This window comes from Oncorhynchus mykiss, chromosome 9, assembly GCF_013265735.2.
Source record: "Oncorhynchus mykiss isolate Arlee chromosome 9, USDA_OmykA_1.1, whole genome shotgun sequence".
NCBI lineage: Eukaryota > Metazoa > Chordata > Actinopteri > Salmoniformes > Salmonidae > Oncorhynchus > Oncorhynchus mykiss.
In genome coordinates, this window is record NC_048573.1 from 7,667,150 (window position 1) to 7,682,149 (window position 15,000).

Sequence of the window (15,000 nt, forward strand, 5' to 3'; positions counted from 1 at the left end):
CTCCTCTCTCTCTCTCTCTCCTCCTCTGTCTCTCTCTCGCTCCTCCTCACTCTCTCCTCCTCTCTTTCTCTCCTCCTCTCTCTCCTCCTCTCTCTCTCTCTCTCCTCCCGTCTCTCTCTCTCTCTCTCTCTCTCCTCCTCTCTCTCTCGTCTCTCTCTCCTCCTCTCTCTCTCCTCTCTCTCCTCCTCTCTCCTCTCCTCTCTCTCCCCTTTCTCTCTCTCCTCTCTCTCATTATTTCTCTCTCCTCTCTCTCATTCATTCTTTCTCTCTCTCCTCCCGTCTCTCTCTCTCTCTCTCTCTCTCCTCCTCTCTCTCTCGTCTCTCTCTCCTCCTCTCTCTCTCCTCTCTCTCCTCCTCTCTCCTCTCCTCTCTCTCCCCTTTCTCTCTCTCCTCTCTCTCATTATTTCTCTCTCCTCTCTCTCATTCATTCTTTCTCTCTCTCCTCTCTCTCATTTTTTCTCTCTCCTCTCTCTCTCCTCTCATAGCTCTCCTCTCTCTCTCCTCCTCTTTCTCTCCTCTCTCTCTCCTCATCTCTCCTCTCCTCTCCTCTCTCTCCTTCTCTCTCTCTCCTCTCTCTCCTCTGCTCTCTCTCCTCTCTCTCTTCTCTCTCCTCTCTCTCCTTCTTTGTCTCTGTCTCCTCTCTATCTCCTCTCTCTCATTCTTTCTCTCTCCTCTCTCTCCTCCGCACTCTCTCCTCCACTCTCTCTCCTCTCCTCTCTCTCATTCTTTCTCTCCTCTCTCTCCATATTTCTATCTCCTCTCTCTCCTCTGCTCTCTCTCCTCCTCTCTCTCTTCTCTCTCTCCTCTCCCCTCCTCTCTCTCCCCCCTCTCTCTCTCAAATTCAAATTCAAATTCAAATTCAAGCTGCTTTATTGGCATGAAAAACATTGTGTCAATATTGCCAAAGCAACAATGTATACAATATACATTGTAACAAAATTATAAATGATAGCAAATAATAATATAAAATGGTAGTAAATAATAATACAAAATTAAATACAAAAATAATAACAATAAAATGGTAACAGTCTACAGTAAACATTAATAATTATAGTAATAACAATAATAGTAATAATAAGTAAGTTACTGTTTACTATGCAGATGTTATTATTCAGTGTCCCTCAGGCTATGGCAGGAAAATACATATTTGGCTGCAAGAGGAGCCATTGCTCCTTCGCCCATGAGTATTCTTAGTTTTTCCTCTGGGTTCAATTTGTAAAAATTTGGAATATATGTAGTCATTTCTGTGAATAATGAATCTCTTTGTGAGGAATATTTATCACAGTAAAGGAGAAAGTGCATCTCTGTCTCTACCTCCCCTGTCATGCAGTGACCACATACACGCTCCTCTTTGGGTAGCCATGTCTTTTTATGTCTGCCGGTTTCTATTGCCAATCGGTGGTCACTTAGCCTGTACTTGGTAAGGATCTGTCTCTGCTTCGTATCTCTGACAGAGTAGAGATAATCAGCCAATTCATATTCTCTGTTTAGGGTCAGATAGCAATTTAGTCGGCTTTGGGATTTTGTTTCGTTTTTCCAGTATTGTAAATATGATTCCTTTGATTGGTTCATGATTTTGCTTATTGGAATTCTTTCTTTTGAAGCAGTGCTGGCGTCAGCTTGGTTGGTGAGGTCCAACACCATCTGACTGAGAGGGCTCGTTTCTGGGCTCAGCTCTTGGGCTTGAAGTGCTTTAAATTGCAGACTCGAATTTGGACTTGAATTTAGATGTAGCCAAAATTTTAATGATCTTTTCTGTATTTTCATTATTACTGGAAAACGGCCCAATTCTGCCCTACATGCATTAGTTGGTGTATTTCTCTGGACTTGTAGAATTTTCCGACAGAATTCTGCATGTAGGGCTTCAATTGGATGTTTGTCCCACATTTTAAAATCCAGTTTATTGAGTGGCCCCCAAACCTCACTTCCATAAAGTGCTATTGGTAGGATTACACTGTCAAATATTTTAGTCCAAATTCTAATTGGGATGTTGATTTTGAATAATTTCATTTTTATTGCATACATTGCTCTGCGGGCTTTTTCTTTGAGTGCCTTCACTGCCATATTAAAGTTTCCCGATGCAGATATGGTCAGACCAAGGTAGGTGTAATGTTTTGTGTGTTCAATTAAGGTGTTGTTCAGGGTGAATTTACATTTGTGTTTCTGACATCTGGGTTTTTTTTGGAAAATCATGATTTTAGTTTTTTGGAAATTTACTGCCAGGGCCCAATTATGGCAATATTGCTCCAGAATATTAATGTTTTGTTGAAGACCTTCTTTGGTTGGTGATAGAAGTACCAAGTCATCAGCATATAGCAGGTATTTCACCTCTGTGTCAAATAGTGTGAGTCCTGGGGCTGGAGATTGGTCCAACATGTCTGCTAATTCATTGATATAAATGTTGAAAAGATTTGGACTCAAATTGCAGCCTTGTCTCACACCTCGACATTGTGAAAAAAATTCTGTTCTTTGGTTTTTGATTTTTATTGCACACTTGTTTTTTGTGTACATACATTTTATTAAGTCATACACCTTACCACCAAGCCCACTTTGTAGAATTTTGTAGAATAGCCCTTCATGCCAAATCGAATCAAATGCTTTTTTAAAGTCAATAAAGCAAGCAAAGATTTTGCCCTCTTTTTTTTGGTGGACGTGTTTATTAATTAGTGTGTGTAAGGTGTATATATGGTCAGTAGTGCGATGGTTAGGGAGAAAGCCAATTTGACATTTACTTATTACATTTTTTTCTTGAAGAAAGGTTTGAATTCTTGAATTCAAAATGCTACAGAAAATCTTTCCCAAGTTACTGTTGACGCAAATTCCCCTGTAATTATTGGGGTCTGATTTGTCTCCACTTTTGTGGATAGGGGAGATGAGCCCCTGGTTCCAGACATCAGGGAAGCAGCCAGAAGTTAAAACCATGTTGAACAATTTAAGCACAGCATTTTGCAACTCAGGTGTGCTGTTTTTCAGCATTTCATTTCTGATGTTGTCTACACCACAAGCCTTTCTTGATTTAATAGATTTTAGCTTTTCATTTAGTTCTTGTTGGGTTATTGGGTAATCTAATGGATTTTGGTTGTTTTTAATGACTGATTCCAGGATGTTCAATTTTTCTTTAATTTCTAATTGGTTCTGGTTTAAGTCTTTTTGTGGGATGTTTTTGTATAGATTATCAAAGTAAGTTTTCCAAATTCCTACATCTTGTATGGCTAATTCTCTCTCTCTCTCTCTCAATCTTTCTCTCTCCTCTCTCTCTCTCTCCTCTCTCTCCTTCTCTCTCTCTCCTCTCTCTCCTCTGCTCTCTCTCCTCTCTCTCTTCTCTCTCCTCTCTCTGCTTCTTTCTCTCTGTCTCCTCTCTATCTCCTCTCTCTCATTCTTTCTCTCTCCTCTCTCTCCTCCGCACTCTCTCTTCCACTCTCTCTCCTCTCCTCTCTCTCGTTATTTCTCTGCTCTCTCTCTTCTCTCTCCTTATTTCTATCTCCTCTCTCTCCTCTGCTCTCTCTCCTCCTTTCTCTCTCCTCTCTCTCTTCTCTCTCCTCTCTCTCCTTCTTTCTCTCGCGCTCTGTCTCCTCTCCTTCTTTCATTCTTTCTCTCTCCTCTGCTCTCTCTCCCTCGCTCTCTCTCCTCTCTCTCTCTTCACTCTCTCAATTCAATTCAATTCAATTCAAGGGGCTTTATTGGCATGGGAAACATGTGTTAACATTGCCAAAGCAAGTGAGGTAGATAATATATAAAATATACAAAAGTTAAATAAACATAACAAATTAAAAGTAAACATTACACATGCAGAAGTTTCAAAACAATAAAGACATTACAAAGGTCATAATATATATATGTATATATATATATATATATATATATATACAGTGTTTTAACGATGTACAAATGGTTAAGGGTACACAAGATAAAATAAATAAGCATAAATATGGGTTGTATTTACAATGGTGTTCGTTCTTCACTGATTGCCCTTTTCTCGTGGCAACAGGTCACACATCTTGCTGCTGTGATGGCACACTGTGGTATTTCACCCAGTAGATATGGGAGTTTATGAAAATTGGGTTTGTTTTGGAATTCTTTGTAGATCTGTGTAATCTGAGGGAAATATGTGTCTCTAATATGGTCATACATTGGGCAGGAGGTTAGGAAGTACAGCTCAGTTTCCACCTCATTTTGTGGGCAGTGAGCACATAGCCTGTCTTCTCTTGAGAGCCAGGTCTGCCTACGGCGGCCTTTCTCAATAGCAAGGCTATGCTCACTGAGTCTGTACATAGTCAAAGCTTTCATTAAGTTTGGGTCAGTTACAGTGGTCAGGTATTCTGCCACTGTGTCCTCTCTGTTTAGGGCTAAATAGCATTCTAGTTTGCTCTATGTTTTTGTTAATTCTTTCCAATGTGTCAAGTAATTATCTTTTTGTTTTCTCATGATTTGGTTTGGTCTAATTGTGTTGCTGTCCTGGGGCTCTGTAGGGTCTGTTTGTGTTTGTGAACAGAGGCCCAGCTTGCTTAGGGGACTCTTCTCCAGGTTCATCTCTCTGTAGGTGATGGCTTTGTTATGGAAGGTTTGGGAATCACTTCCTTTTAGGTGGTTATAGAATTTAACGGCTCTTTTCTGGATTTTGATCATTAGCGGGTATCGGCCTAATTCTGCTCTGCATGTATTATTTGGTGTTCTACGTTGTACACAGAGGTTATTTTGGCAGTATTCTGCGTGCAGAGTCTCAATTTGGTGTTTGTCCCATTTTGTGAAGTCTTGGTGGGTGAGCTGACCCCAGACCTCACAACCATGAAGGGCAATGGGCTCTATGACTGACTCAAGTATTTTTAGCCAAATCCTAATTGGTATGTTGAAATTTATGTTCCTTTTGATGGCATAGAATGCCCTTCTTGCCTTGACTCTCAGATCGTTCACAGCTTTGTGGAAGTTACCTGTGGCGCTGATGTTTAGGCCAAGGTATGTATAGTTTTTTGTGTGCTCTAGGGCAACAGTGTCTAGATGGAATTTGTATTTGTGGTCCTGGCGACTGGACCTTTTTTGGAACATCAAGTATTTTTAGCCAGATCCTAATTGGTATGTTGAATTTAATAATGTTGTATGTTTTACCCCCAACACCATTTTCCATCGGTTTGTATAGCAGACCCTCATGCCAAATTGAGTCAAAGGCTTTTTTGAAATCAACAAAGCATGAGAAGACTTTGTTTTGGTTTGTTTGGTTGTCAATTAGGGTGTGCAGGGTGAACACGTGGTCTGTTGTACGGTAATTTGGTAAAAGCCAATTTGAGATTTGCTCAGTACATTGTTTTCATTGAGGAAATGTACGAGTCTGCTGTTAATGATAATGCAGAGGATTTTCCCAAGGTTACTGTTGACGCATATCCCACGGTAGTTATTGAGGTCAAATTTACTCCACTTTTGAGGATTGATCAGTCCTTGGTTCCATATATTGGGGAAGATGCCAGAGCTGAGGATGATGTTAAAGAGTTTTAGTATAGCCAACACACTCTCTCTCTCTCTCTCTCTCTCTCTCCTTCTCTCTCTGTCTCCTCTTTCTCTCTCCATTCCTCTCTCTCTCTCTCTCTCTCTCTCTCTCTCTCTCTCTCTCTCTCTCTCTCCTTCTCTCAGTGTCTCCTCTTTCTTTCTCCATTCCCCTCTCTCTCTCTCCCTCTCTCTCTCTCTATCTCTCTCCTCTCTCTGTCTCCGCTTTCTCTCTCCATTCCGCTCTCTCTCTCTCTCACTCTCTCTCTCTCTATCTCTCTCCTTCTCTCTCTGTCTCCGCTTTCTCTCTCCATTCCTCTCTCTCTCTCTCTCCTTCTCTCTCTGTCTCCTCTTTCTCTCTCCATTCCCCTCTCTCTCTCTCTCTCTCTCTCTCTCCTTCTCTCTCTGTCTCCTCTTTCTCTCTCCATTCCCCCCTCTCTCTCTCTCTCTCTCTCTCTCTCTCTCTCTCTCTCTCTCCTTCTCTCTCTGTCTCCTCTTTCTTTCTCCATTCCCCTCTCTCTCTCTCTCTCTCTCTCTCTCTCTCTCTCTCTCTCTCTCTCCTTCTCTCTCTGTCTCCTCTTTCTCTCTCCATTCCCCTCTCTCTCTCTCTCTCTCTCTCTCTCTCTCTCTCTCCTTCTCTCTCTGTCTCCTCTTTCTTTCTCCATTCCCCCCCCTCTCTCTCTCTCTCTCTCTCTCTCTCTCTCTCTCCTTCTCTCTCTGTCTCCTCTTTCTCTCTCCATTCCCCTCTCTCTCTCTCTCTCTCTCTCTCTCTCTCTCCTTCTCTCTCTGTCTCCTCTTTATTTCTCCATTCCCCTCTCTCTCTCTCTCTCTCTATCCCTCCCTCTCTCTCTCTATCTCTCTCCTTCTCTCTCTGTCTCCTCTTTCTTTCTCCATTCCTCTCTCTCTCTCTCTCTCTCGCTCTCTCTGTCTCTCTCTCACTCCTCTCTCTCTATCTCTCTCTCTCTCTCTCACTCCTCTCTCTCTCTCTCTCTCTCTCTCTCTCTCTCTCTCACTCCTCTCTCTCTCTCTCTCTCTCTCTCTCACTTCTCTCTCTCTCTCACTCCTCTCTCTCTGTCTCTTTCAGGCCTAGACTGTCTATTCTATGTTTTCTTTTCTAAAAACAAATGATTATAATAACCTCTTTTCCGTCTCCCCATCCCTTCCTCCCACTCTCTCTCCATCCCTTTTTCTCTCTCTCTACGTTCATTTCCACCCCCCAGGCTTTTTTATTTAATAAATGTTTTACAACAGACTCACATTGTTTCATTTGAGTCATTATGACTTGGTTTGCCTCAGAGACATTTTAAAGATGTATTTAAGGACATGTTGGGACATGTGTAGGGGTCTGTCAATGTGACCATCCCTCCCTCCCTCCCTCCCTCACTCCCTCCCTCCCTCCCTCCCTCCCTCCTTCTCACTCTACCTCTCTCCCTCCGCACGCCCAATTTTTCAGTTTTTGATTTGTTAAAAAAGTTTGAAATATCCAATAAATGTCGTTCCACTTCATGATTGTGTCCCACTTGTTGTTGATTCTTCACAAAAAAATACAGTTTTATATCTTTATGTTTGAAGCCTGAAATGTGGCAAAAGGTCGCAAAGTTCAAGGGGGCCGAATACTTTCGCAAGGCACTGTACCTCCCTACTTCTCTCCCTCCCTCTCTCCTTCTCTCTCCCGAGGTAACTAGCTGTGTTAATGGACTTTACTTGTTCAGTGTTAATGGAGGTACCTGTCCAGTCAACTCAGGTCAAACCTGTTTGTATGTGACCTGTTTGTGTCTAGTGTGTCTAGTGTGTTGGTGTCTAGTGTGTGTGTGTGTGTTTGTGTCTAGTGTGTGTTTGTGTCTAGTGTGTGTTTGTGTTTGTGCATAGTGTGTGTTTGTGTCTGTGTCTAATGTGTGTGTGTGTGTGTTTGTATCTAAGGGTGTGTTTATGTGTGTAGCGTGTGTGTGTGTTTGTGTTTAGCTTGAATGTGTGTGTTTGTGTGTGTTTGTGTGTGTGTGTTTGTGTGTGTGTGTTTGTCGAGTGTGTGTGTGTTTGTATGTTTCTGTGTGTGCATGTGTTTGTGTGTGTTTTTATGTCTAGTGTGTGTTTGTGTGTGTGTTTGTGTCTAGTGTGTGTGTTTGTGTCTAGTGTGTGTGTTTGTGTCTGTTGTGTGTTTGTGTCTATTGTGTGTGTTTGCATTGGTGGAAAAAGTACCCAATTGTCATTCATGAGTAAAAGTATTTGACGTTAAATATATTATCAAAGTTTAAATTAAAAGTATAAATCATTTCAAATTCCTTATATTAGGCAAAGCACCATTTGCTTGTTTATTTAATGTACAGGGGAAAACCTCAACACTCAGACATAATTTACAAAAGATGAGTTTGTGTTTAGTGAGTCCTCCAGATCAGAGGCAGTAGGGATGACCAGGGATGTTCTCTATTTAGTGAGTCCTCCAGATCAGAGGCAGTAGGGATGACCAGGGATGTTCTCTGTTTAGTGAGTCCTCCAGATCAGAGGCAGTAGGGATGACCAGGGATGTTCTCTGTTTAGTGAGTCCTCCAGATCAGAGGCAGTAGGGATGACCAGGGATGTTCTCTGTTTAGTGAGTCCTCCAGATCAGAGGCAGTAGGGATGACCGGGGATGTTCTCTGTTTAGTAAGTCCTCCAGATCAGAGGCAGTAGGGATGACCAGGGATGTTCTCTGTTTAGTGAGTCCTCCAGATCAGAGGCAGTAGGGATGACCAGGGATGTTCTCTGTTTAGTGAGTCCTCCAGATCAGAGACAGTAGGGATGACCAGGGATGTTCTCTGTTTAGTGAGTCCTCCAGATAAGAGGCAGTAGGGATGACCGGGGATTTTCTCTGTTTAGTGAGTCCTCCAGATCAGAGGCAGTAGGGATGACCAGGGATGTTCTCTGTTTAGTGAGTCCTCCAGATCAGAGGCAGTAGGGATGACCAGGGATGTTCTCTGTTTAGTGAGTCCTCCAGATCAGAGGCAGTAGGGATGACCAGGGATGTTCTCTGTTTAGTGAGTCCTCCAGATCAGAGGCAGTAGGGATGACCGGGGATGTTCTCTGTTTAGTAAGTCCTCCAGATCAGAGGCAGTAGGGATGACCAGGGATGTTCTCTGTTTAGTGAGTCCTCCAGATCAGAGGCAGTAGGGATGACCAGGGATGTTCTCTGTTTAGTGAGTCCTCCAGATCAGAGACAGTAGGGATGACCAGGGATGTTCTCTGTTTAGTGAGTCCTCCAGATAAGAGGCAGTAGGGATGACCAGGGATTTTCTCTGTTTAGTGAGTCCTCCAGATCAGAGGCAGTAGGGATGACCAGGGATGTTCTCTGTTTAGTGAGTCCTCCAGATCAGAGACAGTAGGGATGACCAGGGATGTTCTCTGTTTAGTGAGTCCTCCAGATAAGAGACAGTAGGGATGACCAGGGATGTTCTCTGTTTAGTAAGTCCTCCAGATCAGAGGCAGTAGGGATGACCAGGGATGTTCTCTGTTTAGTGAGTCCTCCAGATCAGTGGCAGTAGGGATGACCAGGGATGTTCTCTGTTTAGTGAGTCCTCCAGATCAGAGACAGTAGGGATGACCAGGGATGTTCTCTGTTTAGTGAGTCCTCCAGATAAGAGGCAGTAGGGATGACCAGGGATTTTCTCTGTTTAGTGAGTCCTCCAGATCAGAGGCAGTAGGGATGACCAGGGATGTTCTCTGTTTAGTGAGTCCTCCAGATCAGAGACAGTAGGGATGACCAGGGATGTTCTCTGTTTAGTGAGTCGGCCAGATCAGTGTCAATAGGGATGACCAGGGATGTTCTCTGTTTAGTGAGTCCTCCAGATCAGAGACAGTATTGATGACCAGGGATGTTCTCTTGATTTGTGTGTGAATTGGACCATTTTCCTGTCCTGATAAGCATTCTAAATGTAACGAGTACTTTTGGTTGTCAGGGAAAATGTAATGAGTAAGTACCTTATTTTCATTAGGAATGTAGTGGAGTAAAAGTAAATGTAGTGAAAAATATATATGTGTTTGTGTTTAGTGTGTGTGTGTGTGTGTGTGTGTGTGTGTGTGTGTGTGTGTGTGTGTGTGTGTTTGTGTTTAGTGTGTGTGTGTGTTTCTAGTATGTGTGTGTGTGTGTGAGTGAGTGTGTGTGTCTGTGTGGGTATGTTTGTGTTTAGTGTGTGTGTGTGTGTGTGTCTGTCTTTCTAGTATGTGTGTGTGTCTAGTGTTTGTGTGTGTGTCTAATATGTGTCTAGTGTGTGTCTAGTGTGTGTGCGTGAGTGAGTGTGTGTGGGTATGTCCGTAGGGGTGTGTTTGTGTTTAGTGTGTGTGTGTTTCTAGTATGTGTGTGTGTGTGTAGTGTGTGTGTGTGTGTGTGTCTAGTGTGTGTGTGTGTCTAGTGTGTGTGCGTGCGTGCGTGTGTGTGTGTTTGTGTGTGCGAGAGATTGAACTAGGTGGTACACTGTCTGTCTCAGAATGTCAGGTTCACTATAACACCATCCTGCAATATCCACTCTTTCCATTGAAGCTACATAAGGCTACAAAAGGCTACATATGGCTGTCAAAGGGCTACATATGGCTGTCAAAGGGCTACATATGGCTGTCAAAGGGCTACGTATGGCTGTCAAAGGGCTACGTATGGCTGTCAAAGGGCTACATATGGCTTTCAAAAGGCTACGTATGGCTGTCAAAGGGCTACGTATGGCTGTCAAAGGGCTACATATGGCTTTCAAAAGGCTACAAATGGCTTTCAAAAGGCTACATATGGCTTTCAAAAGGCTACATATGGCTTTCAAAAGGCTACATATGGCTGTCAAAGGATTACATATGGCTGTCATGTCAGGTTGTTGAATTAACATCTAACCATATTAAATTTTAATGAGATATAGTGAGACTCCATACTGTTATAGATCCGTTAAAATCGTTCTATATCAGCTCTACATAGATCCTTCAGCATACAGTTCTTAGGAAACATGCACACTGCACATTTTACTCCCTTAATTAGGGACAGGTGTCTCTCTAGCGGGACACCAGCAGACAACATCCGGTGAAATTACTCCCTTAATTAGGGATAGGTGTCTCGCTAGACAACATCCGGTGCAATTGGAGGGCGCTCAATTCAAATAAATAATCGTAATTTTAAACATTCATGAACATCCAAGCATTTTCTTTCGGTTAAAAGCTTAAGTTGTTGTTAATCTAACTGCGTTGTCTGATTTACAGCGAAAGCATACCATGCAATTGTCTGAGGACGGCGCCCCACATCAACAAAAAAAATTCAACCAGCACAGGCTTCATAAAATCACAAATAGCGATTAAATAAATCACTTATTTTTGAAGATCTTCCTGTGTTTGCAATCCCAAGGGTACCAGATACAACATGAATGGTTGTTTTGTTAGATAAAATCTTTCTTTATATCCCAAAAAGTCTGTTTAGTTGGCACTTTCAATTTCAGTTATCAACAAGTCGAACAAAGTTTCTATTCAAACCTCAGGTACCCTAAAATGTAAATAAACTATAATATTTAATATGGAAAGTAGTTCAAAAGGAAAGCAGAATTAGCGCCCTCTCCCTCGCTCGCCTCAAGACTGATATTGTTCCGAATGCTCTCTTCACCAAAACTCCAAATTCTTGCTCGTTTTTGAAAAAACAAGCTTGAAACCTTGACTAAAGACTGTTGACATCTAGTGGAAGCCATAGGAATTGCAATCTGGGAGGCGGAATTACATAGGACCCATAGCTTTCCATTCATTGTAAGAGCATGGGACCAAAAAAAAAAAAGTAAAATCTGATTGGTTTTTCGTATAATTTTTGCCTGCCATACCAATTATGTTATAGTCTCAGACATTATTTTAACAGTTTCAGAACCTTCAAGGTGTTTTCTATCCAATGCCAATTATGCATATCCTGGCTTCTGGGCCTGAGTGACAGGCAGTTTACTTTGGACACATCAGTCCGGTGGAAATTAGAGCCTGTCCCTTAGAAGTTTTTATTTTAATTTTAAAGATCAAACCAAAAAATGGATTAAATGGAATGGCTTGTCAGAGGCGGGGACTGGGGGTGTTTGTCAGGATCAAAAGAAATATGAAAGGAGCAAAGCCCAGGTGAACAGATAGAGGAAACCCCATCTCAGTCTTCTGAAAACCCTTGGATAGATTTTTACTTTACAGCGTGACAATTACACAAAATATAATACATGTGAGACAACACCAGAAGGGGAAACATTGAGACATAATAACTAGTTAGCAAAAGACACACCAGAATTCCAAGATGTGTTGAGTGTTCCTTAAATGGTCCAGTCGTAGTCCTGATTTGAGTCTGCTTGAAAATCTGATAGAATTTTTGAATGTCATTGTCCATCCATGACTCCCAACCAAATTTACTAAGCTTGAGCGATTTTGACAAAAACAATGGATATATGTTGCCCTGAGAGTTGTACAAAGTTGGTAGAATCGTATTCTCCGAGAACAGACGCTGGGAGATGAGAAGCAAGTACAGGGAGTGAACATTTTAATAAACAATGGACATGAAACCGAACACGGACAGCATCTGGACAGAGAAAGCAAAACAATACTAATGCTGACACAGGGAACAAACTGAGGAGCAGACAGATATAGAGGGGGCAATCAACAAAGTTATGGAGTCCAGGTGAGTCCAATGGAATGCTGAAATGCGTAATGATGGGGACAGGTGTGCGTAATGATGGTGACAGGTGTGTGTGTAATGATGGTGACAGGTATGCGTAATGATGGTGACAGGTGTGTGTGTAATGATGGTGACAGGTATGCGTAATGATGGTGACAGGTATGAGCAATGATGGTGACAGGTGTGTGTGTAATGATGGTGACAGGTATGCGTAATGATGGTGACAGGTGTGTGTAATGATGGTGACAGGTGTGCTTAATGATGGTGACAGATGTGTGTAATGATCGTGACAGGTATGCGTAATGATGGTGACAGGTGTGTGTGTAATGATGTTGACAGGTGTGTGTAATGATGGTGACAGGTATGCGCAATGATGGTGATAGGTGTGTGTGTGTAATGATGGTGACAGGTATGCGTAATGATGGTGACAGGTATGCGTAATGATGGCAACAGGTGTGCGTAATGATGGTGACAGGTGTGCGTAATGATGGGCAGACTGGTGCCCTCGAGTGCCAGAAAGAGGGAGCAAGCGTAACATATTCAATAAGATACACAGCTGCAAAAGGTGCTTCCACCTTAACTCTGGGGTGTAAAGACATATGCAATCTTGTCTTAAAAAAAAAAAAAAACGTAAAATTTTCTAGAATTTTTCTTTCACTTTCAAAATGTGGAGATCGTTAGGTAACAACATCTAATTTATTCCTTTTTTTATTTTTTATTCTTAAGGCAGCAGATCGTGAAGACTGCGCAAGGGGTGGATAGACTTTCACTAGCAACTGGAAAGTCAGCTTATTAATTTATGGCTTGAATCCTGCTAACGGGATTGATATAACAACAGCCAGTGAAAGTGCAGAGCGCCAAACTCAAAACAAAAGAAATCTCATAATTAAAATTCCTCAAACATAAAAGTATTTTAAACCATTTTATAGATATACGTTGTTAATCCCACCATAGTGTCCAATTTCAAAAAGGCTATACGACAAAAGCAGAAATAGAGATAAAATGAATCACTAACCTTTGATGATCTTCATCAGATGACACTCATAGGACTTCATGTTACACAATACATGTATGTTTCTTTCGATAAAGTTCATATTTATATACAAAAATCTCAGTTTACATTGATGCGTTATATTTAGTAGTTACAAAACATCTGGTGATTTTGCAGAGAGCCACATCAATTTACAGAAATACTCATAATAAACATTGATAAAAGATACAACTATTATGCATGGAATTATAGATACACTTCTCCTGAATGCAACCGCTCTGTCAGATTTCAAAAAAGCTTTACCGAAAAAGCACACCATGCAATAATCTGAGTACAGTGCTCAGACAACATATCAAGCCATACAGATATCCGCCATGTTGTGGAGTCAACAGAAGTCAGAAATAACATTATGAATATTCACTTACCTTTGATGATCTTCATCAGAATGCACTCCCAGGAATCCCAGTTCCACAATAAATGTTTGATTTGTTCAATAAAGTCCATCATTCATGTCCAAATACGTCCTTTTTGTTTGCGCATTTAGCCCAGTAATCCAAATGCTCAATGCACGATCGCTTAGTTCAGATGAAAAGTCAAAAAAGTTATATTACAGTTCGTAGAAACATGTCAAACGATGTATGGAATCAATCTTTAGGATGTTTTTATCACAAATCTTCAATAATGTTCCAACAGGAGAATTCCTTTGTCTTCAGAAATGCAATGGAACTCAAGCTAACTCTCACGTGAACGTACGTGGTCAGCTCATGCCTCTCTGGCAGACCTCTGACTCAATCCCCTCTCATTCGCCCCTCCATCACAGTAGAAGCATCAAACAAGGTTCTAAAGACTGTTGACATCTAGTGGAAGCCTTAGGAAGTGCAATTTGACCCCACAGACACTGTGCATTCGATAGGGAATGAGTTGAAAAACTACAAACCACAGATTTCCCACTTCCTGGTTAGATTTTTTTCTCATGTTTTCGACCTGCCCTATGAGTTCTGTTATACTCACAGACATCATTCAAACAGTTTTAGAAACTTCAGAGTGTTTTCTATCCAAATCTACTAATAATATGCACATGTTAGCAACTGGGCCTGAGTAGCAGGCAGTTTACTCTGGGCACCTTATTCATCCATGCTACTCAATACTGCCTTAACAAGTTAACGAGTTAAAGGTGTCCTCATAAAACAATGATACAATAACAGTACGAGTACTCCACTCTACTCGTACAGCGTGACATGCCAAATGTATTCATTCATTTTTAATTGCCTCTCTGTCTTTTTTTCACTCTTTCGTTATATTTGTGGTGGTTAAAAGTGAGTTTTGGTGAGACTCGATAATGATAACATATTCATCTGACTATTCATCTCACATACAACGCGACTTGTCAAGTTTTTAAACACCTCTCTTTCATTCTCGCCTCTCTCTCTCGCTTTGATTCTCTCACTGTCTCTATATTTGATTGTTTCTCATTGATTCTCTCACTGATTCTCTCATTGATTCTCTCTTGTGTATTTCTGCAGTCAGGGGTCACTACCATTCGTTACTAAGCAGAGCTGCAATTTGTGTTCTCTCCACTTGTAAACGTTGAATCACTAGTGTTCTCTCCACTTGTAAACGTTGAATCACTAGTGTTCTCCCCACTTGTAAACAATGAATCACTAGTGTTCTCTCCACTTGTAAACAATTAATCACTAGTGTTCTCTCCACTTGTAAACAATGAATCACTAGTGTTCTCTCCACTTGTAAACAATGAATCACTAGTGTTCTCTCCACTTGTAAACAATGAATCACTAGTGTTCTCTCCACTTGTAAACATTGAATCACTTGAGTTCTTTCCACTTGTAAACATTGAATCACTTGAGTTCTTTCCACTTGTAAACATTGAATCACTTGAGTTCTTTCC

The 15,000-nt window shown here is 41.5% G+C and overlaps 1 protein-coding gene across 3 annotated transcripts in view; it reads left to right on the forward strand.

Moving 5' to 3' along the window:
• Positions 1–15,000, forward strand: part of LOC110518778 (pyruvate carboxylase, mitochondrial) — a 490,506-nt gene that overhangs the window by 150,261 nt on the left and 325,245 nt on the right. The gene's annotated exons all lie outside the window — the stretch shown is intronic.